The sequence below is a fragment of the Megachile rotundata genome, chromosome 12, assembly GCF_050947335.1.
Source record: "Megachile rotundata isolate GNS110a chromosome 12, iyMegRotu1, whole genome shotgun sequence".
Taxonomy (NCBI): domain Eukaryota; kingdom Metazoa; phylum Arthropoda; class Insecta; order Hymenoptera; family Megachilidae; genus Megachile; species Megachile rotundata.
The window spans coordinates 3,782,479-3,808,775 of record NC_134994.1 but is presented as its reverse complement, the minus strand read 5'-3'; the positions used below and the strand labels follow the sequence as shown (position 1 = coordinate 3,808,775).

At 36.8% G+C, this 26,297-nt stretch overlaps 1 protein-coding gene and 1 non-coding gene across 5 annotated transcripts in view; one reads left to right on the top strand and one right to left on the bottom strand.

The window, feature by feature from the left end:
• Positions 1-26,297, bottom strand: part of Rbp6 (RNA-binding protein 6) — a 1,376,067-nt gene that overhangs the window by 805,364 nt on the left and 544,406 nt on the right. The window lies entirely within an intron of this gene.
• On the top strand, positions 19,243-19,353 carry LOC143265555 (U6 spliceosomal RNA). Its single transcript, XR_013040190.1, has one exon. It is a non-coding gene; the product is annotated as a U6 spliceosomal RNA (small nuclear RNA).

Sequence of the window (26,297 nt, the reverse complement as noted above, 5' to 3'; positions counted from 1 at the left end):
GCCGGCTTAATAATTCAAATCTCTCAGTACTCGAAAAATTGAATTTAATAATTCAATCCAATAGGAAAGCCCGGACCGTTACGAGCCGCGGAAACCACTCGACCGGCAGAACCCGATCAAAAATGCAATATCCAGCTCGATTTCTTAATCCGATTTCACTGGCGCGCGCTTCGTTTTTATTTGCGTTTCAACTCATTCTGGCCTCCTCTCTCGTTTCATCTACCGCTGCTCGTTGCTCTATTAAATTGCCACGTTCTTGATACATCTCTGCATAATTGCAAAAGCTGTATCGATTAACATTAGTAGCGTGAATTTTCAAAAACCATGCGATTTAATTTTTATGCAAAATTTATGGGGACTATGTTTTTAGTTCTTTAAGCTTTCCTTTCTCGATGAGAATTAATTAAGAATTTTTATTATTTTATTATATTTTATTATATTTTTATATTTTACAGTAATTCCACGTACTACAGTTATTGACATTCTTATGCAATTTTGACATAATGGGCATTCAAGAAAATTTTTCTTTTAAATTATTGATAATCAATACTGTTCATTACAGGAACGAGAATGATAACGATTCGCTTTCCTCGTTTTCGTAATTCTTTCATAACACACGAGTGATGTATAAAATTCAAATATAACAAAATGAATTTGTATTATGTATGTTTTTATATTATTATCCTATACATGTTTTATGTTAAAATTGTACGTGTTATCTGTGAATGTATATTTTACACTAAAAATGTACGTTACTCCAATTTGTATGTGTAAAACCAAATTTTCCCAACTCAAAATTGAAATTCCTATTTCTATGTTCGAATGTTTCAATTTCTAGCCATGAAAAATCGTTAGCAATTATCAATGATATGAACAAATCGTTCTAATTTATTGATATCATTAATAATTCAACGACGTTTCCATAGATTTATAGGCGTATTAAGGTGGTCTCCATGAATAGAGGCCCAATTTTACGTTTCGTCAGACATTAATGGAGGATGCAGACATCCGTACCGATACGCTCGAATTAAAGCAACGTTTTGACGTCACCGATACATTGAATTCAACGAGACCGAACAGTCGGGGTTAACGGAGGTTAACTCGAACATCTATGCACGGGTACAACTCGACTCGTCTCTTTTTTCCTTAATCTTCTATCAGTTCAGTAGTTTTGTTTTTCTTAACGCCAATATCCGTATCGCAAGGGCCTCGGACAAAAAATCGTGATCTTTTGCATCATGTATTTAGGTTGATGTAATCCAGAAACAATACTCCATGAACATACATTTTCATTCCTATCGCTCGAGTTGTATTGCGATATACTGGGTGTTTCAGTTGAAATGGGATATCTAAATATCTTTCGCTCTTATTAATATTTTAAACACTACTTTTAAACAGTTTTTTGGTTATATACATTTAGAACGTTTTTTATGTAGGAAAAATAACGAAGAATTTTTTGTATTGCTTAAAAATACAATTAATAATAACATTATTTATTATGTAGTATGGTTCAATTTACTTGCAATTGGTTTCCTTTTTGTGAGAAGATTGTAAGGAAAATAAATCATATACACATAGAAAGATAAGATATTTCATGTTTTCGATGTTACTGCAAATTCGATAATAGTTAAGTATATGGTACTGCTGTTAATATAGTGACACACAACTTGAATATACTCGAAAATTATAAATAATTAGATTATTTTAGATTTACTGAAGGTTTGTAAGGTTTTGTAAGTCATGTAAGCACTTAATTTCTGCAGTGAATTTTATTCAATGTAGACATAAAGATCACCAAAAACTGAGTGATCACAACGTAACCTAAACATTATCTTTTGCGATCTCAAAGAAAAAAGCACAATATAAAATTTGTCGAGTTCAATATACTGAACTCTGAAGCCTTCATTTCCATTTGCCGGCATCAAATATTCAAGTGAAATTTATCACCGTAATCGGTGGAATCCGGTCTCCCCTCATGGTCACAAGTAAATGGCTGATTCGCAGGGGGAACAATCGGTGTGTCCGAGATAAATTTCCATTCGCGAATAACCAGGAATCGAATTTGGATTCGACGGACTCGACTCACTTGTGCGAATCGAATCGAATCGAATCGATTCGCGTCGCGTGTTCAACGAGAAAGAAAAGGGGAAACTGTACTGTCAATGCCAGAAAGTATCGGCCCGGTGTCCAAACATAGATCACGTATAATTAGAAGCTAAGGGGAGGCCTGAACTCGCCGCGTCACGAGCAGAGGGAACTCAACGCGTTCGCATCGTTCGTAGACGAAACTATGCCAAGCACACTTGTGCAACGTGATTCGCGATCCGTTAATATCTGTGTAACGAGAATGCTCTAACGGCAATGATGAAACGATTCGTCCTGTTGCTGATGAACGATTTCCAACGTCCATCTTCGCTGGTCATATTCCGACCACGATTTGCACGCATTTCTTGAACAGTCGATATCGATCGATTTTTACTGATGTTGGTCCATTTATTGCGATTTTGGTCGATTTATTTCAATTTGAATCCATTTCAGACGATTTAGATCAATTTCGGTAGATTTACATCGATTTCGGTTAATTTCGGCTTATCCCAGGATACCTCGGTTAATTTCGATTAATTACAGTTGACTTCGGTTGCTTTCGGTGAATTTAGCTAAATATCGATTCATTTTGGCCGATTTGGATCGATTTTTGTCGACTTTGATTGATTAAAATCGATTTCCGTTGTTTTCAGTCGATTTAGATCTATTTCAGTTGATTTCAATTGATTTCAGTCGACTTCGGTTTATTTCGGCTAGTTTCGGTTGATTTTGGTCGATTTAGATTGATTTCAATCAATTTAGATCTATTTTGGTCGGTTTCAGTCGATTTCAGTTGGTTTCAGTCGGTCTCGCTCGATTTCGGTCGATGTTAATTGATTGCAATCAGACATCACAGCTGTCATTATCAAGCATCAAAAATAATACTACTTTTTAACATGTTTTATTTAAAATATAAATTCTGAAATTTATAAAAAGCGTTATCACCTGATAAATTTTTATGATAATTGATGCAGAAAAATCGATATTAAACAAGTCCTTAATTATTGTAACAAATAAAGAATACTGTACGCTGAATAGTACTACAGTTATAACAGTATTAATTATTAGTTAAATTCTATAATTAATTTATTTTATTTACTGTCGCAAATAAACATAGATTTTAATGTTTATATTATAATATCGATATTAAGATAAATTTAAGTTCGTATATTGCATTATAGGAATATGTTTATTATAAACTGTATTATAAAATTTCCATATATTTCATTTTATTTACACAATAAAAATGTTATTTAAATATTATATTTGACAGGTTTCCTTTTTTGCTTAATCGTCGCTATGAAACTACTAATTATTTGTATTACAGATTGCACATTGTATATGAAATAAATATTTGAATAATATAATACTAATTTTTAAAATAAAGCTAATACATAGTACTGCAATTTTACTGATTTTATTGTTTCCAAATAACTGATTTGCATCGAACTCTTATTGTACAAATTCTAAAATATCTGTCCTATGGGAACATTTGTTAATGATGTTTCTAGGGATAATATTTCACTAAAGTAACATACGAATGAAGTGTGTATAAAAGAAACATACGAGTATCTTAAGTAGCTGAAATGCGATCTTAAATGACTTATAACGAAGAACATTCGAATACATAATTAAAATTAAGTGTCTACGAAAGACCGAATGGCTTCAATTCGACTTCATCTCTTAAACGATGACGTACATTAATTAAGAGAATAAAGTTCAACGTTCCCATCATTAAAAGAGCAAACATCCAACGAATCCTGCGAGGTGTTAAAATTCATCTTGAATAATAGAATTGCAGAAAGCTGTTGAAGGGCTTGCAGAAATCGTCGATTCACGAAACGTTACACAGCCGTCCAGATTTAGTTTGGCGAGTGCGAAGCAACGTGAAAATCATGGAGATTTCTAGCGAACGATCAATTTGCAAGCCTCCGGGGGGTGACAGGCTTTACCTTAAATAATCCACAAGGCTCGAAGTGATTTGGCAGCGATAGAATTACGGTCTTTATATATAGAGACCGGGATCTGTTGATTAAGAATCGCGATTAGCATTTATTTCGGTCGTGTTTGGGCTGGATTCCACGCTGCTAAACTTGGCGTGGCTTGGTGGCCTGATGCAACCTACTCTATTAGCCCCGATAATCCTTGTGCGGCATGATAAAAAAAAGTTATAGCCTTTGTTTGAATTTCTTGTTACGTTGCTAGGTCAATGGACTGGCTAATTCGTGAAACAACTCGAACAATGTCATGATTTCTCTTACAAGTATTACAGCATATAACATTTTATCGTTAAATGAAAGTGGACAACTTTCATAGTAATTTGTATTATATCACTCAAGTTTATAGGACGCAATTTTATAGATAATACAAGTTTTCATAGAGTATTTTGGTACTAATATGTTCTTGATGCAGATTGTTTCCATTCAAGGTTATTTAATATGGAGGATGTCTACACTTATGTGGACGTTCAGTTTGGAACTTGTCAACTACTTTATCAGGTAGTCAAAGACCTTATAATTGTTTCAGTACATCACTATTATTTTTAATATTATTATAGACTTTCGACTGTAGTAGTTGTTATAGATAATTAAAGATAAATGTATTAAGAAATGTACTGTTGACAATTAATTTTTACAAGTTTAAATATTTGATTGAAATTTAAATATTGATTTAGTTTAATATAAAAACCAGAAAGGTTTCTAACAGAGACGGCTATAGTGAAGGGTTTAAAGTCAAATAAAAGTCAATCTTGACCAAAGCTGATAAAATATTTAACTATTTCGAGTTTAATTGAATTAAATGTAAGGTCAATAAAGATGCAAAGATTTGAAAGTGCATCGATGTGAGTTCTTTTTCAGCCAGAACTGGGTGAATGTTTCATCTACAATGATCACATTTAGCACGTTTCAACAGAAGTGTGAATGAAAACGCGAGCCAAAGGTCGATCTATCGGACATTGCGAGACATTTTCACCAGGACCGACATTCTCACCTTCGTTTCGACCTGCTTGCCTCGATTCGGGGCTGCATGTTGCGAGATGAGACGCAATCGAGACCGTTTTAACCCCGTGATATCAACAAATCGCCGTTATTAATCACTTTACTTTGATATATTTGCGAACGTGCAGTTATTACCACTTTAATAATCTCCAAAATCATGAAAGTTCATAAATCTTGGTAGTTTTGAAATACGAGGGCTGTATATCATTCTCTCAGTCGAAAGATGTATCCTTTTTTTGTGTCAAGATATCATCACCTGTGTTATTTACTGCATATTTACATGGAGTGATGAAATTGCAAAAGAATTCCAAAATTGAGCCTTTAATACAAGCAATATTTGTCGTTTTAGTCATCAGTCAAATAATTGATTGTCAGATCAAGGAGTTTAACTGTTCATTGCATGGCTTTGTCATTGAAAAAATGCTTTTGTAAACTTCAATGAATTATAAGAAATATTTTCTGTTAAAGAAATTGATTTATCAAAATTAATATATAGACAACTGATTTATAAAAAATCATGCAATATTGCAAATTTGAAACATTTTGACAAGGAACAACAGAAAATTGTAATCATGAAAAGCAAGATACATTTGCAATAAATTTCTTAATTAGGAAATTTGTGATTCATATCGATTGAACAAAGTACAGAATTTTATAGTAAATTTTCTATTATGTGCAACAAAGTGTTTTGCAATCTCATATTTTATATATTTATTATATTGTATATAAGCATAATGTTGGATATCGCTTTAGGTTAATCAATATTTTTATTTCTTTAGATTAGTCAGTATCTTTATCACTCTAGAATAATCAATATTTTTATGTTCCAAACTAAATCCCGTCATCTTTCCGTAGACAATTAGTCACCCTTAAACCCTTACTCACTGACTCTGAATAATACGCCTGACTCCTCGATATCCGACAATCCCTATTGGTCCTTTTCGTCATTCCCACTATGTAACATTGTCATCGATATACTCAAGTTTAAACAGAAATTGAATCGCAGCTTGACCCTAAGTGCTTATTGTAAATCTGATTAATAAATCGGAATCTAACAATAATAAAATATTGTGTATAGAATATAATACAAAATTAAGACCGATATTTCTTACAGAATGAAATGGAAGGTTAAAGGAACAATTTAACTATCACAAATTTGTTAGTAAGTTCAATGAACTGTTCAACTATTTTCCTAGTAACCAAAAATATTTTTATCGAAGAATTATAGATTCGTCCAGTAAAGTGCTATTGCCTCAGTCTGTCTCTTAGTTAATATTCCCATATATTTTCTGCCGTTCATTTTAATTAATTGCTTGTCGGTATGTTTTCAATTCAGAAGAGAAAGAAAAACAGAAGTGATATATCGTTATAAGTGTGTCTCAATAACCACTTTCCGGTTGTACCAGGCGCGGCATAAAGATATATGCACGACTACCGAAACAAACGAGGATGCTCTCTCATCGTGTGCCTATTTTGAGTCGTTGCTGAGCGTCCGTTTGAAAACATCCGCTAGTCACGAGTCAAAGTGCTGTTCATCATTATTCAAACGAAACTAACGAGCCCGAGCTGAGTATTCAGAGCTGGATTCACAATTACGCTCAGTAAGTTGAAGCACAGGGTCCTCGCATAACTAAGGATACACCGAAATAAAATATTAGGTACCAAGGATAGCTCTTGCTGCCTTTTTCCTCTACGGATCTAGAAATATAGGATTGTAGGGGTAGAAAAGCGTAGGAATATAGTTTAGGACATAGAAATTGAAGGATATAGCAATTTAAGGATATAAGAATTTAGGGATATAGGAATCTAGGGGTATCGAAATGTAGGGATATGACAATTTAGGGGTATAGAAATCCAGGGGTATTGGAATCTAAGGATATAGGAATCTAGGGGTGTAGGAATCTAGGGATATAGAAATCTAGGGTAATAGGAATATAGGCTTATAAGAATCTAGGGGTATGGCAATATGTAGGAGTATAGGAATATAAAGATATAGGAATCTAGAGTTATAGGAATCTAAAGGTATAGAAATCTAGCGGTACAGGAATATAGGGATATAGGAATTTAAGAGTATAGAAATTTCTCCCGTAGTTATTAGTGTAAAGTAACAGAATGATTACTTTATATACTGTAAACATTAATACTAACCATAGACTCCCGGTCAATGATCACTTATAGTTAAACTAAAACTAAACTATAGAAATATCTAAATAATACGTTGACAAGCTTGCACAATTCTGTGTCATGATGAAGGTGAACATACATTTTGACAGAAGCTTCTTAATAATTTTCGTACTTAAAAATAAGAAATCTAAGATCGGTCATTTCATCGGGTAAATCTAGTGTTAAGAAGCACATCAACAAATGTGAGTCAATGTAAAATACCCACCATCCGCGAAACTCAACGTTGAAACTTTGCTCGAAACATCCTCGAACGAATAATAATATCCTCGGCAATTTATACGTCGCATTCTCTATCTCTCTTTCTTTAACGGACGACGTTGCCGCATCGTCGCGGAGCGGTGAATCGAAAATGGGAGAAGGGGAACAGTTTTGAGCGAACAAGCAGAATTCCAGCAGGAAGAGGAGAACAGTAGCGTTTACGCCGGGAGGTTGCCGAACCTCGACGTTTCATTTCCGCCGACAGGACGGAAGTTTCCTTTTCCGTATGGAGGAGTTTGTCTGTTGCTCGCCGCGGGCCAAAGTGGGCAAACACGAGCGAAAGAGGAGAAAAAGGAAAATGCCGGTGGGTTGGCGATGCGACCGAACAGCAACGCACGCAAAAACAGCCGGCTTAAGGAGTTTAAATATACGTTGGAAATTAAAACTGCTGCACGCGAACGCGCTCAAGTTTGCATAGTTTCCTCTTCCTCGCTTTTCCATGGAAAAAGGGAAAAGGGGAAGAATCGCGATAGTACATTCGTCGCGGTTAATCGTTTCCTGCCAACTGGAAAAGCTTCCTACAGGCCAAACGATGCTGCAGTTGATGCTTTCAAATACTATATCGAGCTTCGAAGCAATTTTATGTTTTCAGATGTTTCGAAATTGTTTTCTTATAATAGATGAATAAACTTAGGGGTTTACACATCTGCCACTATGAACGGAATTAGTAATACAATGGTAATGGTAATTTCTCGATACCACATAATTGGTTTATAATATTTAAAGTTTATAAATTCTTAAATTCAAAAATTTACAAAATTCGAAACTTTTTAAAATAAATAAATTGCAAGCAGTTGAAGAGAACAAAAATACAATCGTGCAATCGAGAAGAAGAATTTAATTATGCTACCAATTAATACAACAGGAAATAAAGTAACAGAAAATGTAGTGAAAAAAGATCGCAAAGTACGAGTCTGTTAATTGTTTCTCAGATCGGTATCCACGAGCCGCGAAACGGAAAGAATTCGCAGCCTCTTCTCGCAATTTCTCGAGCGCGGGAAATGACGAAAAACGCTTAGAAAAAGGGGGTTTCGCAGAAACGAAAGAGCAGGAAAAGGGTAAGAAGATGAAAAAGAGCAAGAAGCTGCGAAAGCAGAACAGCGGTAACGACTAAAAGCCAGTGCTGGTTGACGTGTATTCAAGAGGTTAATTCTTTCATGGCGGTTTCGTAGCGGAACGAGGGCGTCGCAAACCCGACGCCGCAAGTTCGAAAGCCGCGTCCCTCGAATAATGCAACAATCGTGTTCCAGGAACCTGGATTCCGTGTCGGTGGCCTAACCGCCACCCCTAACCCATCGTGTGGATATTGCGGAAACATGTGGATGCAGCGAGGGCTGTGCAACTTAATGTAACCACCTTCGAGATGGCTTCGAACGAAGGAATCCTTCGTATCCGCCCGTGACCCGGCACCGATCCTCTCGCGCCACATCGCTCCTCTGTTCCAGTTCTCAAGCTTTTGAGCATCGCCTCGGTCTGCTCTGATACCAGTCGATATCGTTCTATTTCTGTCAGTTTCTTGCCGATGCTCACCCGCCTTTCGCTTGCCGCTATTTTTCTTCCCGCACTTTGCTGTTTGTGTTTCCCGTCGCAGTAAATCAAAGCAGACCGGGCTCGCGATGCGATTCGTACGCTTCGACTTAGTTTCGAACCGCTCGCTACGAGTGTCCTCGAAACTTAAAGGAACTGGGTTGCATCGCGTCAAATTCTGCCAGCTGTTTCGTGTCCAGAATACTCGAAAACTTCTCCTTGATGAATGATCCTGCCCCATCTTGTGCAATAACACTATCCGCTTTTCTTTGCCTTTAAATTCAAAGTTATTCACATTGATATTCAAACATAATGCTATTCATGTTGTTTTGCGTAAGAGAAGTTGATTTAGATATTAATTAAATAACACTTGTTTTACAAAACGACTCATTGTGGTTGAAAAACAACTTCTTTCATATGATAAACTATTAGGCTTATTTAGGGGTAAAAATAAACACCTTGTTTTGAAACAGCGTGCCACGTGTGATTCACTCTATTGTTCACATGTGATAAACCTAATAGTTGCAGTATGAGCTGCACGGCAGAGTACGTCATATGTGACACATTATTTTGAAACAAGAATAAATCACGTTCAGTTATTTTGTAATCAAATGCAACTTGCAATTTGCAGTTCAAAGATCAAATGCAATTCAAATGTAACTAACAATAGTCGGATTCTTCCTATATATAAATTTTACGATTAATTCGAATTGTAATCTGCACAATGAAGTGTCTCTAAGTGTCTAACATTTTAACTTTTGTTATTTATCTGAACACTGTAGCAATAGTTAACGTTTATACGTAGTGACGCAACTAACTAGAAAATTGTAGCTTAAAATGTTAAAGCGGGAAGATTTTCCCATTTGGTTGGCTAAGAGTTGATAATAGAGAAATAGTAACTTCGAAAGAATTCTTGGAATTTTTTAACTAGGAAGTTTTAGTTGCTACTTATAAATAGCCAAAGTACCCTCGAATGCAAAGGGTTAATTTCTTAGGAACATTTTATAGGACTCGTTTCCTCCGCTGAACAGAGTAGGTCACGTTCTTCTTCACAGGCGGACTGATGAAAAGTTCGGCCGCAAGTTTTTCAGAGAACCGAGTTTGTTGGAAGTCGACGAGAAGAATGGAAATTAAAGTTTAAATTATTGGCTCGATCTCGCGATCTGAAGCTAATGTACTTGAAGATGATATCTGAGTTTTCGTACCTGAGTACACTTTGAATTTATAGATACGAATCCTGTCTCTTTGCAATCAGAAGATTGAAAAGTACAGGATGACTTATAATTCAAGAACTAGTTCAATAACTAGTTATGTAACTAGTTTTGTAACTAGTTCTAACAATGTCAAATTTAAAAATCAGAAAAGATAGTTATTTTACATGTTAAAATGTAGAGATGCACCTACTAATCTAGAGTAATTCAAATTTATAAATCTGGAGAAGTAGAAACATGAAAAATTTGAAATGTAATGTAGAAATACAGAAGTATAGAAAAAATATTTTAAATAAAAAAAATAGCAAAGTGGGAAATTCACTGACCATCAATGGCCGCGAGCGCATGCCACATGCACCACATGCAACCTCGTCCCGGCGGCGCATTTTCTAAAACAACCATATCCAATAGCTATCAAGAGAAAAAAACTGTTTTCCCGATCAATTGAACCAAAAACTCTTCGCCACAGTGGACGGGACATTTCGAATTGCGTTCCAACAGGTTCCGATGTTTTTACCGGATCATCCCCGTACATTCTTGCTCGATTTTCCGTCCGGCTGTTCCTGCCGTTGTGCCACAAAATCGCGGTCCACTGCGGATCTAAGCCGACCAGTGTTTGACCCTACCGGTTTCACGAAACATACGAAATGTTTCCTCGTGACCTGACCAGCCCTCGAACCGCTACCTTTCGCCACTCCGTTGCCACCCTTTACTTCAGGCCCTCGATTCGCCCGCAGTTTTTACTGGCCACGAAACCTCAAACGTACAAAGGCGATAGTCGAGCAGGAGGATCCGAAAGCACAGCACGCGCCTTTGACTCCGCTATGCGGGCCGCAATTCCACGGCCACTCTCTCTTCGGTCATCCCTCACCCTCTTCAGAGTGGCTGAAACTCCTATCTAGCAGCACCAGCGATTCCAGATAGTCTGCATTTGGCCCACGGTCGGAAAGTTTTTCCAGCAACTTTTGTGCTCGTCCACGCTGTTCGCCCTCGTCGGCAATGCGGAAAAACAGCGTGAGAGAGCCAGCCGACCAGCTCTCGAAGCACTAGACAACCAGCGTTGACGGTGAATCAGCGAAAATATATTTCAACTAGTCTACCTTGGTCATTCTTTTATTCCCCTGGACGGTTTCCGCGCACCGGTTCGATCGAAGATTTATTCAGAGCCGTTCGCGACGTCGAGTTTGTTCGACGATCCGTCGTATTTGATTCCACCTGATCTAGCCGGGGAAACTTCCAATTTGTTTACCATGTATGTCGACGAATATGATGATAATCATATAGTGAAAATAAACTTACACATAGCCTTGATATAAAATGGTTAACTATTGTAATTATGAGAATAATGTGTTTAACATGGACTGTCACATTGAAATGGGTGAATGTTTGAGTGGATAGTATTTTTATTTTCGACAAATTGTATAAAATATTTTCGTTAAATTTTGTTACATTTGTTGTTTATAGTTCTGAGTAATTAATACAAGTATTTTCAATTAGGTAAATGAATAAATTGTAAAAGTGAATGAATAATATAGATGACAGATTTGTTTGGAAATTTGAACGTCATGTGTAGATGATATAGCAATCAGTGATAAAATGGAAGTAAACTTTAGTGTAATAATAATGTTATGTGTTTAATGAACATATCTGCAAATTTAGCCTCAAATGACAAAATAATTATGAGAAAAATGTATTTAATGTTTGAAATAACGTCGAAATAATCTTATATGTAAGTTAAGCTTTAGGTGGCAAAATAATTACGGTAAAAACGCTCTTAAAATTTGAAATAGTGTATAAAGTGTAAAATAGTATTTAATGTTTTAAATAATTGTATAATTCGAAATGTACTTGGAAATTTCAAATGTTGGAAAATTAGCATTTAAAAATTTGAGTCATTAGAAGTTTGGAAACTTTGAAATTAAAAAATTTTAAATTTGCAAATATCAAAATTGCCAATGCAAGCCATACAAAATATCATATGTCCTTCAAACTATATGTATGTCAGTTCATACATATACCAGACTCACCTTACGTCAGCAATTACATTAATTCGCAAACGTAAAAAGAACAACTTTATTATACATACGTGCTTACCTATAAACTCACTAATTTCTTAAAATAGAACATACGCTATCAAAAACAATAGCTCACGTTTCATTTAATTACAACTCCGCATTTTTATAGGCCATCACGCAAACTTTCAAATGTCCTATTTAATCCATAAACATCTACATCGTTAATCCACATTCGTTTCATATCAGAATAAGTTCATCGTTCTCGGTGGAACCATTTCCATATAGCGAGCTGTGCCACATCTCTGTTTACACTTTTCCCACGAAATAACAGCCGTAAACCGTTTAGAGACACACAGTAGTAACACGGCGCATCCTGTGTCGCTCGTTTGTTCGTTCTTTCTTCTCTGAACGGGAACTTCATTTTTTTCCACCGTCATTTGCATTGTGCTGGTCGGCCGCAACGTTCGACGTCGCGACAATGGACGCCACAATGCTGCAACGTTTAAACGACGAGGTCTAGTTCGAGCAACGAGGGTGGAAGGGAAAAAACAAAGGGAAGAAATGGTGTGGCCAGGTAGCGAGAAAAGGTAGAGACGGCGAACGTGATGGAAGAGAAAATGTTGAAGGTTAAAGGGATGACAGAGATAGGGTGAAGCAGATAGGGGTGAGGGTGAAACGTGTAAAAGGGGTGACTTTGCGAGCGATTGCCGGCGTGCAAACCAAACCCTAGCTGTCGCGAATATTCGACTTTTGTTTTCCGAGCGAGGTCGAAGGGCGGCAGAAGGGGGATGGAAAAAGGGTGGGACGAGCGCGCCGTTTGATCCGATTAAATGGCGTTTGATAAATTCGCGCGAGCACAAAACGGGTTACATCGACCGCCAGCGTGATAATTAAAACGTTGCGACCACTCCCACGAACATAACTCTTATTATTCCCTTCGGTTTTCTACGAGGCCGATTTTTATCTGGCTTCACGTGCTCGTAAAGCGTGAACGCAAATATGCGGCAAACGGAACCCGAATGACACGGCCGTGAAATTACCATCTGACCGCCGAAACTATTCAGATAACGGAACGAGTTCAAATTTAATGCGATTCGATGGAATTATCCTGTTATCGTGCTTGAACCTGGTATGCACAAGTTTGCCGAAGTTCGATCAAAAATATCGGGCTGGGTGATTTATTATTGATACTTGCGGTAGGGCTGAGATGTCGATAACGGTGATCAGACTGACTGGATTGAAACTCGCTGTTTAACACCTCGTTGCATTTTTTACATTCTATATGAACTAATGTATATGTTCTTATATTCTGCGAGAAATGAATACCAAAAATTGATAAAATTATTAAAAACATTTTTTGTCTTTCGTAATTGTGGATTCTTTTTGTATCTTTTAAAATTTGTAACACTATGTTACAAATATGTTAATTTCTTGTTATATATATTTGTTTATACTCTATATAATTTATTTGTTAAAATTTGTTCAATAGTTCTATTGTTAAGTTCATAGAGAGTATTCATGAAGAAGGGTACAAAAATTTCTTCTCTCTTTTACAAATTTAATCTGTTGTAACTCGCATGTAATTTTCATTTCACTTTGAAGTTATAAAACATTGGTAAGTTATTTTGTTAGTGTGAATTTAGTTATTATTCATTTTGTAAATACTTTAAAGAATTTTATTTAAATATTTTTGTATGTCAAAAATCATACGTTACAATTATAAATTAACCAAAATAATGATATTTCTATATTGTGTAATTAAAATGTTAATAAACTTTTTTCTATGATTTTATTCGAATAATACCGTACATTTTTCACAGTACGTTTGTATCAGTTTATTCAATAGTAGTTTATTCTTTAATTATATCGAGTTACTTAAGAAATACTAACAGTCTTCTCTTGTTAATCACGCTAAGTATTTGTGAAACGATGTTTAGCTAATTTAACAGAGGAATAATTTAACAATTCTGCCTCATAATGGATAGTCTTCACGAGGACGTTTACGGAGCACATTGGCCGGATAATTGGCCACAATTTGCGCAAACATGTATTTTTCACGAATATCCGTTATTTATGCCAAGAAATATAGGAAAAACGTCGGAGTTCAAAGGACATTTTATGCAAGAAGAGCGGGAAATGAAAGAGACAGTGCAGACAATGAATCTCCATTTAAACGAGACATCAGATACCATTTCAGCAAACGTAGAGTTGTTGCGAACACAATGTGACGAAGAATTTATCTCTCTTAATCCCTTCAACTTCCGATAATCATTTCGTCGAACGTAGCGACAAGTTTTCTGAAACAATAGCAACGAATAATCTACCTAATGATTACTCTTCCTCGCTGCTTTCAACGGTAATGTTGTTTCCCAGCAATTTCTGAACGATTCTAACCGAGTATCAACATTTGTACCGTTCAGGACAATACTGCAACCTATGTAGAAAAAGGATACCCTTAATAATTTTGAACTCTTCACATCCTGCCATTTTTGAAAAACTTCCTGAAAGTCTTCTTCTTGAAGCGTGCCGAGCACCTCCTGCGATTCGCGTTGAATCTCGTCCACCGTGTCAAACCGCTGATCCTTTAGCTTCAATTTCATTTTGGGGAACAAAAAGAAGTCACAGGGTGCCAAATCTGGCGAGTATGGAGGGTGAGGAAGGACGATCATGTTATTTCGTACACAAAACTCTTGTGTTACGAGTGCTCTGTGTGCTGGCGCGTTGTCGTCTTGAAGCACCCAATTCCTCTTTGCCCACAGTTGTGGTCGTTTCCGACGAATGTCCTCCTTGAGACGTCTCAAATCGTCACAATAAAAAGCACCAGTCACTGTTTGACCCGTGGAAACAAATTCGCGGTGCACAATCCTATGAATATCGAAAAAAACAATGATCATGCTCTTTGTTGAGCTTCTGACCTGTCTCGCCTTCTTCGGTCGTGGAGATTGAGGGCTTTTCCACTGCGAAGATTGCTGTTTAGTCTCAGGATCATACCCGTAAATCCAACTTTCATCACCGGTAATGATCTTTGTTAAGAGTTCCGGGTTATCCAAACACTGTCGGTCAAGATCATTTGTACCTCCCCAAATGACATCATCATGATATCGGAAATTTGTTTGATAGTGATGCGTCGATCTTCATGCACAATTGCCCGAATTTTTTCCACGTTTTCGGAAGTGTTGCACGTGAGTGGCCGCCCGGATCTCTCGTCGTCTTCCAAAGATGTCCTACCATTTTTTAATCGCGAATGCCACTCAAAACAGCTCGTCCGACCCATTGCTTCATTCCCGTAAGCCTGTTTTAACATTGCGTACGTTTCGGTCGCCGATTTCCCGAGTCTCACACAGAATTTAATGTTAGCTCTTTGTTCCAATTTGGAGTTCATCGTAATTTCGCAGCGGAGCGCGCGTGTATGCTACTATAAAATTGTATAACACACGATTTAATGAACATATCGCTTCCAAACTTCGTGTTATTTGTCTTGAAGATTGTTATTCATATGTTCTGCGAGCGCATGTCAATTGTGTGAACCGTTTGGTCACAGCAGACACAGTCCGGGAACTTAATGATCGCACTTCGTATATCAAGCAAGTATTATCGACGGCAGAATAATGAATATTTAATTAATATATAATTGTGATTAATTTGTATAACATAACTACAAGTTATACGTACAAATATTTAGTACTATATTTATCTTTAAAAATACATATATGTGTATTGGGGACGGAAGAAATAAGAGATCCTATTAAAAACTTTTTGTGTAATCATTTTATTTTATTCTGTAAAATTTCGTGAATGAAGAGAATTAACAACTAGAATAAATGGTAGGTTGAATTAATGATATGGTCTCCAAAAATAGGGGGTTCTTTCTCTTAAAACACTCTACCATGTGTATCGACTAATCGCATGTAAATGCGAAACGGCCGCGTGCAACCACAGGGTAACCGTTACATCCCACAACTTGGCAAACTTTTAGTGAACATACTCTACTCTCTGTTTAACCCTTTCACTATAGCGATAATGACTGAAAAAGTGCTCCAATTATACGGACACGTACGTGCAATAAAATTCTTCCAACTTACCACATGGGTACTGTTATACCCGGTATAAATTCTACTTGGTTAAATTTATTCCACTTTGCACATTTTAATCTGTTTTATTCCATTACTTTATTTCTTTATTCATTAGCTTTTTCATATGCAAGATAGAACTCGCACCCGAGACTATAAATGTGACTACAAGTATCAGCTGACAAGTAGCTATACAATGCATCGCAGTATGACGCATTGAATCTTTACGCGCTGCTGTACAACGCGTGTTTTAATTTATGGTGATGCAATGCGTGGTCGTACGACGGGTGGTAATATAACATAAAGAATTTTAATGACGTAACGCGCTGCTATACGACCGAGGTTTAACGAGTAGCAGTATAACTCATGGCAAAATAACGTGAAATTATACAATACATGGCAATATAATGCGAGGAATTTTTCTGATTTGCGACACAACGCGCAGCTACGCAACACGTCGAGTTATAATGTGTGGCAATATAACGTGTGTAGTTATGTAACGCATAGCGATACAATAAATGGCAATATAATGCGAGGAATTTATCTGATTTATGACACAACGCGTAATTATGCAACATGTTGAGTTTTAACGTGTGGTAATATAGCATGTGTAGTTATACAATGCGTGGTAATATAACGCGTTGCAACACAACACATAGCGATATGTATAACGCACGGACTGTAAAGGAGTAGCTATTCAACGTCTATTCATTTAATTACGTATCGGTCCTAAACTCTCCTAATCTGACTTATAAATCCAACGTTGTACATGGTGTTTATCGGCGCAAAATCGCGATGATTTGTCTTGAAGCGATTAATTTATAATCTTAACTTGACGGAAGAATCGACCGAAAGGTTTGACGAGTCACTTGCCATCGTTTCCTCCCGAATCGTCTCAAGCATAGGAAGAATTTCAGATGGACAATTTGTCCAGACGAATGATTTATGAGGTTGGTAGCACGAACGGGAAATTATGGTTGATGGTATTGATACGGATCGCTCGGCATTATTCCAGGTGAAATGGAAAATGCGGATGTCGATAAAAATCTCTTTAAGAAAGCCGCTGTGGTCAGAGAGTGTTAACGACGCGATACCTGCTGGAAAATGCAAATAAAGTGCTATTCGTTGAAGGAGACGTGAAAGGGTATAGGGCAGACCGACTGCTAGATAACGAAAATGGTACGTGTCAAACGGAAACGTTGAAGGATCTCTCTTCGGGAATAAGAATGAGTTTGCTTTTTTTAGTGTAGTGATACCTGTGAGATCAAATTATCGCGTTTAAAGGGAAATGTTAGACCGCTGCATAATTTCCATTTTGTATTCTGCGTAATTATATTCCACGTACAATATAACTATAGGGTAAAGTCGTAGGAACTAATATGAGTTTTTTGAACTTCGGGTGCTTAAATATACATCGTTTAGACTCCATCTAAGATATTGCACGCAGTATATTTCAAAATGGTAGAATTGCAACCGTAGCTGCGACAAAATTGTGCAATGAATTATTCAAGGGGTAATAGAATTTAAAGATTGTTTTCAAAATTTCGATGTGAAAATTTTTATTTTGAAGACTAGCCAAATATTGACAGATCGTTGAACTTCAACGATGCACTAAAAGCTGTGCTTCCAAAATCAATTTTTATCGGCCACAGAAATTAAAGAAAACTTTGATCGTGCTTACATCGAGTATTTGAGTTATTTTTATAGTAATATTCATAATTGTCAATATTGAAATGATACTGTGAAATTACTGAAAGTAACTAAATTATTTTAATTCCACACAAAAATCAGTTCTCAATTATTATAAAATTTTATAAAATTTATATTTCTTATAGTACATATGTATAAAAATCTGGACGTATAATGCACTCATAATACTGCATTATACGTATAAGAAATTGTAACTATATCCAGAATGCTAGATAACAAATTTCTCTCGCCATCCATTATTCCTCGCAGAAATAGAACACAGAGAGTCAAGCTGCCCCTCACCGATAAATCTACACCAGCGTCCGATTACGAATCGCCGGTAGTCGCATTTATCCCCAAGAATAGATCAGTAAAGTTCTCGGAAAAAAAGAGAATCCCAGGTCCCGCTTGTAACCATGAAAAGGGACGAAGGACACTCCGGAAGACGGATTGGCCTGGAACAATCGTCCCCAGTCTCCGAAGTAGTTTTCCCCTCCCAGGATTCGCTGGTCCTTAACGACGCGTTCTTCGACTTAACGTATCGACGTAACGAGTCTAATCCGTCGGGTCGGTCTTCTCCACGGTCCATGAGTAGACCGGGCGAGACACCCCATCGGTCGTTCGCAAGAAAATGAAAGAAAAGGGAACACGGTCCCGGGAGGACGCTCTGAATTCATCAGCCAACCTCTAATCTCGATATCATCGATAACAATGTCATCCGTGGACAATGGGGAAACGGATCATTCGGGTTCGAGCAGCAGCTATCCTTCAGCCGGCCAAGGATCGGGGATCGACGAGCTGTCCTTCCTCGAAGAATAGGATGAACTTCAGCCGAGCTCTCTCGCCTAGGTTCCTTTCGAGTGGCGATTGTCTGCGAACACGACCCTTGAAAAAAAGGGCTGCCAGCTGGAACAAGCACGAAGCAGCACTGTGTTTCTGTGCGCTGGGCAGGGAACAGCACAAGTTCTCATAAATAGTTCGGTAAAAGAAAGGTGTAATAGAACAGCTCAACTTAAGCCAGCATATGTAGTTCAGACTTGTTCATATGTTGTATTAAATTATATTTTATCATTCAAACCTGTCTGATTTTGATAGAATAGGAAAAATAAAGTTAAATTAGATTAGCTATATGTGATCATTCAAATGTATTATGTTTGCTTAACATGAATCAAGTAAGATTATATCAAACTTTTTTTAGTTCCATTAATTCAAAATAGAATCAGATTAGTACAATAAAATTGGAACAATCTAGAGAAAATTAGCATGGCACCTGCGCAATGGTAATTTGCAGAATCGTACAGCGTTCCATATTTTAAGAAAAGACAAGTTGCTAGACAGATTGTTAAGCAGACTAGATATGTTTCTAGGCATGTTGCTAAATAAGCTGTTAGGCTGGTTGTTAGACATATTGCTAGGCAAATTGCTAAACATGTGGCAAGACATGTTGCAGGGACACATAGCAGAGACATAGTGCAGAGACATGCGACACATGTTGCAGGGCCACATTCTTAGACATGTTGCGAGACATGTTGCAGGGACATATTGCAGAGACACATGTTGCAAAGCCACGTTCTTAAACATGTTGCAACACATGTGGTATGACACGCACTTCATCAATTGACCCCTCATAGAAGCGTGAGCCTTCGGATTGGTCAAAACTGGAAACAGTTCGGTAACCGGGGGAATACTGCCAATCCGGTAGGGGTTTTAGTGAGTATTACGCACTGCATTACACCTATATTGAGTCCTACACTACTTCAGTGAGCGGGAGTGTACGTAAATGCATTTCCCCCATCGTCAAGAAAAAAAAGGGCATGGAACAGCACGTGCCGAGAATACTTGAAAAACTAGGAGAGTATCCCTGGCGCGAGCGGGACGAGTTCAAGGGAAATTTATAAAGGCCTACGTGCTCTCCACCCGGGCTCTGCCTCCGTGATACTTTATGGCAGTGTTTTGTTTCCGCGGGGCAGCCGGTGGACCTCTAAAGCGTCGCTCCCAGTCGGTTTACAGGGTTCATAAGACGCGACGTGAATTTCGCCGTGGCACTCTTGCAGCCCCGTGCCACGACACGCGGAGAGCAGGGCAGTTTATTGCACGCGTAAGATTCTTCGAGCTCCGAGGAACCCTCGTTTACGTCCCCCGTGAAAAACAACACGCTGCATTCCTATGGGTGCGCTTGTAAATTACACGGCTCTTCTTTTTTCAGCCCTCTCCCCTTTCTGTCTCTCTCTATTCTTGTTCGCTTGCGAGATTCAACTCCAGTGTAAACACGGCAAACGTAATTACGGCGTAATAAGTGTCCGCCGGCAATGAGGGTGAAGTAATCGCGCAAAAATTCGCTGGATCTGGCTGTAAATCGAGATTACTTCTGATTTGAGTGGAAGTTGATTGGAAGACTGAAAAGATTCCTCCTCTGTTTCTTTCCTTGACTGTCACGTCATGCATATATGTACATATAAATGTTATATGAATTGTGTTATTGAAAATTTGATTACTTATCTTGGAGATGCTTGCATTAACCTATGGATGTACAATTCTTTCTCTGATTGTTTTATTAAAAAAATAGTTATAGGGATAACTATTTTTACGATGTTAAGATAAATATAGAAAGCTGAAATAATAAGTATATTTTGGATCTTGTGACTTTTTACTATTTGTGCTTTGACGAATCTGACTTGTCACTTCAATTTGATGTTCAAGTACAGTTACAATTTGAATAGTCATGAATAGCTGAATATGGAGTAGATGTAATATTTTAACTACTTTTATTCGTATTGATATTGCAATTATGAAAAATTAGTTCTGATTGACGCAGCTGATAAACAAATCGCATGGAAATAAATTGCACAAATTATAATTAATGTTGAACTGAAAACTCAATCATGGCGCAAATTTAGACTTGTCACATTTGAAATATAATGTAGGTCACGAGTCAAACTTGATATTATAAAATTCATGATCTAAAATTTTAAAAGTCAAGAAACATATTCAAAGTTTCTAATTTCCGAATTTACAAATTGAGAAACTACCCTTTAAAGCCCATGAGTGTATGACCCTGTGGATCCACACACCACTCTCTGCCCACTTGTGCAAACACGATATCTTAAATCATAAGTTAATTATACCGAGGAACCGAGTAAAACCAATAAAGGCGTAGAAATTCGCTGAAAAGACGTAGCTATCTGGTTACTGTTATCGGGATGTAACTGCATTCTCTGGCTCACCCAAAGTAACTTTAATACGGGTTATAAATCTCCGACTCTTTCTCATGTAAATACGAAGCTAACCAAGATTCAACCGGTCCAAACTCCTTTCCCTTCTCATTCCTTGTCCGCTCTATCCACTGTCGAATATCGTTCTCTGGTTTCCCGTCTCACTCGCTCTCGCAACCAGCACTCACAATTACGCAATTTAACCAAGCATTAAAATGATCCTCAATTCCCCGATCTACTTAACTTCGTTCGTCTACCGCCATCAGCCGGAACCCCTCTCGTAGATCCGTTTTCTCCACCTTTTCCCCAGCGAGACCGCTAAATTCTCCATGCTATTTCGACGGATCGTGATGAAAGGGATGAAAACAGAGGGCGGGTAGAACGGAGGGAAAACGAGTCTACCTGGCAAGATGAATCTCTTTGATGCGATCTCCGTGTCATTGATTGTAACGATGTACATTTTGGTGCAAAAGGGTAGATGTCACTCGCCATAATCGACTGCTCTTCAAGAGGAGATAAACGTGATTTCGGTCGGGTTAGGTTAATTTCACCGCGTTTGCGGGATAGTTGGTTTCATCTTCTGATAATATTAATATACCGCTTCTAATATTCATGAGCATCGTCTCGTGTTTCCTAAGTGCTCAGATAAATGATCTCATTATAGGACATGTAAAAATGTGATTGAATGTATTTCTTCTTAATATATCCAGATTTGTGCATGATGTCTATCAAGGAGTGTTTGTTTATTCAGGTTTCTAGAGGAAATATAGTAAAAAGTAAATAAGAAATAAGTCAGTCAATTTACAAGTACAACATTGAACCTAGTCAAATTATTAATGAACATTATACTTGACCTGATTATTGACCATCAGGATTTTTTCTTAATATGTACATGCAAGTTGAAATTATGGTGTCACTTTAGTGTAAGTATAATTATTGCACTAAATATTCACTATAAACTTAAAAATTTACATAGAACGATTTCCATAAGCAACCATAGATTTCAGAGATCACAATTAGTCGATTTCAAGGAAATCAGTAAATTTAAAAATGAAAATTAACATCCAGATATCCAGAGCGATGAAAAAAGATGAGCTCGCATTTACGAAGATACACCAATAAGTCTTCTGACTAGGAAGTGAGAAGGAAGCCAGAACAGCAAGATAGGTTGGCGAGTTGCGACTAAGACTGATGATACCGAGAATTTGAAGGTAATGAGCCAAGTGTTTCATAGGGCGGAGCTCGTAATTAGAAGTTACTACGCTCCTACATTGTGAACCGTTCGCGGGAGATTTGAACGAATCGTTTAACAGCGTCGAAATGAGTTCACGCGTGAAGAGTCCGTGTTCTTCGTCGTACGTCACGGATCACCATAAATCCTGGGGGTTGAGCGTCGCCATTAAAATACCACATGTTTCGCGTGCTTTACGTAATTAATCCTGGATTTGTTTCTTGTGCGAGCACGCCTTACAATGAGGATGAGGCTAAATATACTTCGCAAAGAATAATGGACGTTAACGACGAACGATTCTTTGCGTGTGTTTTGCAAACAAAGAAATTTGCTACGGGATGGACCATTGTCATTACTCTAGTGATCTTGTTCAACAAATTTGATGAATTATTCGATTGTGCATATTCGTTAAAGGTAACTATGATGGAATTATCGGAATGATGCAGCTTTAAATTATACTTGGTAGAGAGCAAATGTCATAAACTTCAAACACTTATGATTGTTGAAAGTACCTATTATTACACCAAATCTTTTGTCAATCATTACACACTTTCTAATGCTCAATGATTGGTCTTAATATTGCCGATTAGGTGATATGTATTCTGAATTTAGGTACAGTTGAGAGTAAATCCAATTTTCCTGGAGAAAATATGTTCGAAGTCCCAAATCATCAAATTTTTAAATTCTCCATTTCATAAATCCTAAAATGTCCCAAATATTCAAATTACTAAACTCCCAAATTTCCAAACGGTAAAAATTTTTAATCTATACATTCGTATATTTCAACTAAAAGGAAAAGACTATCCACTTGCTAATGTTTAGAGATTTTTGATGATCTAAAAATGTGGAGATTAATTGTAATCTTGGATTTTGGAATTTAGAGATTTTAGAATTTGAGAATATGGAAACTTAATGATTTGACAATCTAGAAATTCGATGAAGATGAAATGTGGAAATCTAAGGGTGTCTAAGGATTTGAAGGTCAAGAAATTTAAGAATCTGGGGATACAAGAACTTAAAAAGTTTAAAGATTTAGAAATTTGGAAATTTATTGAATTTAAAAGCTTCGGAATCTGAAAGAATTTAGGAATGTGCGGATTTAGAAACTTGCGAATATAAGAAATTAGACAATAAAAAAATTTGAAATATTGGATATGCAGAGATTTGAAACTAATAATCTCGACTGTAACAAATTTAGAAATTTGATAATTTATGAACCTCTGAATTATAAAATTCGAAAATTTAAAAATTCACAAACCTAAAAATTCAAAAACTTGAAAGTCGGTGATTTAAAAATTGAAAAGTTTGAAAATGTAACAGTTTCAAAATTCAGAAGTCCGGAAATTCAACAGCTTAAAAAATTCAAAAGTCTGAAAATTCACCGACTTAAAAACCGAAAAAGCCAAAAATTCAACAACTGGAAGACTGAAAAAATTTACAAATGTAAATTCGAGAAGTTACCAAATTAATACCCTTCCAAAAAAACCCTAAATAAATTTGTCGAAATCATCCTAATTCCCACCTGTATCATTCTGTCTCGAATTAGCCGGTTTTGCGAAAGCCGTGTAATTATTCAATGTCGTAATGAAAGAAAGTGCACGCTCGGCCCGGTCATTCTTCAATTACGGTAGAAGTATTCTTCAATTACCAGGCGGCAAGGTCGATCGTTCGTCCGCGGAAAAACACGGCCAAGCACGATGTAACTCGGATTCCGCGTCTGATGGCGAAACATCCTGAGCGTGTCGTAGCCGCGCGATCAAAGAGACTTCCACCGACCGGCTTAACAAGGCATCCGGTTAACGTAATGCTTTTTGCACTGGCAGCCTGTATGCTTGGCAGAGCGTGTCCGTGTATCCATGGCTACTTGTTGACTGTGTTCTTAACCGTGGCCGATGCAACTCCCACTGGCCGTGCGGTGAATTATTGTCCGGCTGTGCCGGAGGTCCTGCTATCTCGCGGACGAATCTGCGGAATTTATAGCCCGCAGCCGCGAATGATACGTAATTACGGCTCTTTACAGATATATCGAGCCCGAGAGATCACGGGGATTGTTACTAGATACACCGGTCCACGTGCAAGGTGCAGTTTTTCTTCTATTTTTCTCGATATGATATTTGCACAGCATGTTAAAAAAGGAGGTAGATAATCGTAACATAGAAGAAAATTGTAATGCACATGGGTCATTAAGTTTTATGGGATAGATGTTTGGTAGTTGTTTTTCCTTGCTGATTATGTGGGAGATTCCAAAAATGGCGCTTTTCTTCTTTCTTGGTCAATGAAAAGATTTAATTATTCTGTGGGGTTATCCAATTATGGTATATCAAGAGCTACATGACTTAAACAATATGTAGAATGTAAACTGTAGACTACGCATTGCATACGATTTACATATAATTTGTAAATTTGTACATATAAATACATAAACGCTATCTATTTATCATACATTTCACATTGTGAAGAATTTTTTTTCTTTAACCCTTAAGCACAGTAGAATTGCGAAACAACGTTTGATGTTCAGAGAAACATATCAAATTTTGAGAATACTGTAAGATCGAATACAAGGTCCGTGTTAATTTTAATTCCAAAAGTTTTAGTAGTCGAAATGACAATCGTGCTTGAAGCACAAGTACACACATGCATTTATACGTTCGTTTTGTCCGTAAAATTTAAAGGCAAGATTGATTATAAGCAAAAGTGACAGATATGTTAGACTGAGCAGCGGGACGTACAGGATCATCATATCATCTAGTGTGACAGCGAAAATGCAAACACGAAAGTAGGAAAATTTGTAATTTCAAAAATGTCTACATATTTAAATGTCCAAATGTCTGAATTTTAAATTGTGCAAATGTCCAAATAATCAAATGTCCAGATATCTGAATGTCGAAATAATCAAATGTCCAGATATTTAAATGTACAAATGTCTAAGTGTCTAAATGTCCAAATGTCCAAATATCCAAATATCCAAATATCTAAATATCTAAATTATTCAAGTGTCCAAATCGTAAAATGCCTTACGTCCTATGTCCCTTATACTACGTAGAATAAATTTATTATATTTTGCAAAAAATAAGACAGAGATTGCTTCATATTTTAAGAGACCTAGTCCATCTTCATCAAGTGAGTCACAACTCAGATATCGAGAAATCGTCGATTTAACAAGCGTTTTATAATCATGAAATTGCAAACTGTCGAATGAATGTATTAGATGAAACGCGTCATACGAGGAATTAAGATGTTGGATATAGTGAAAGATACTCCGAGTAACGATCACTGATTTGTTGAATTTTGCACGGTTTGTAATGGGTCAAGTCGGACTTTGCTTGTTGCTAAGTGTCGGCAAGATTTACAGCCACAGGTAAATTAGCCTCCGTTTATACTCGGTTATTGCGTAGATGTATGAATGAGATCGTTTAAGAATTCTACAAAACGGTTAACGTGATTCATACATGTTTTGTAACAAGTACTGATATTGATTTCAAAGAGTCATAATTAATGTATAAAAGATATGTAAAACAATCTTTCAATGATTTGGCAATAATATATGATTTGTCCATTTTGTAGGCTCATGAGTAGTACTTTTTAAATAAATCTCCAAAGTTTCACGTACAAAATACTGATTAATTCACATAAATATCTATAATATTATTTAAATTGATTTCTTAGGCAAAAGTCTCTCCTAAATTTCGTATGCTCATAATTTGAAAAGTTCCATACCAAAGAACAAATTACCAGTATCTAATTCTTACTTCAAGTTCTACAAGAAGTTTTTAAAAATACAAAAGTACGTCATACAATGTGATCATTAAAATAAGT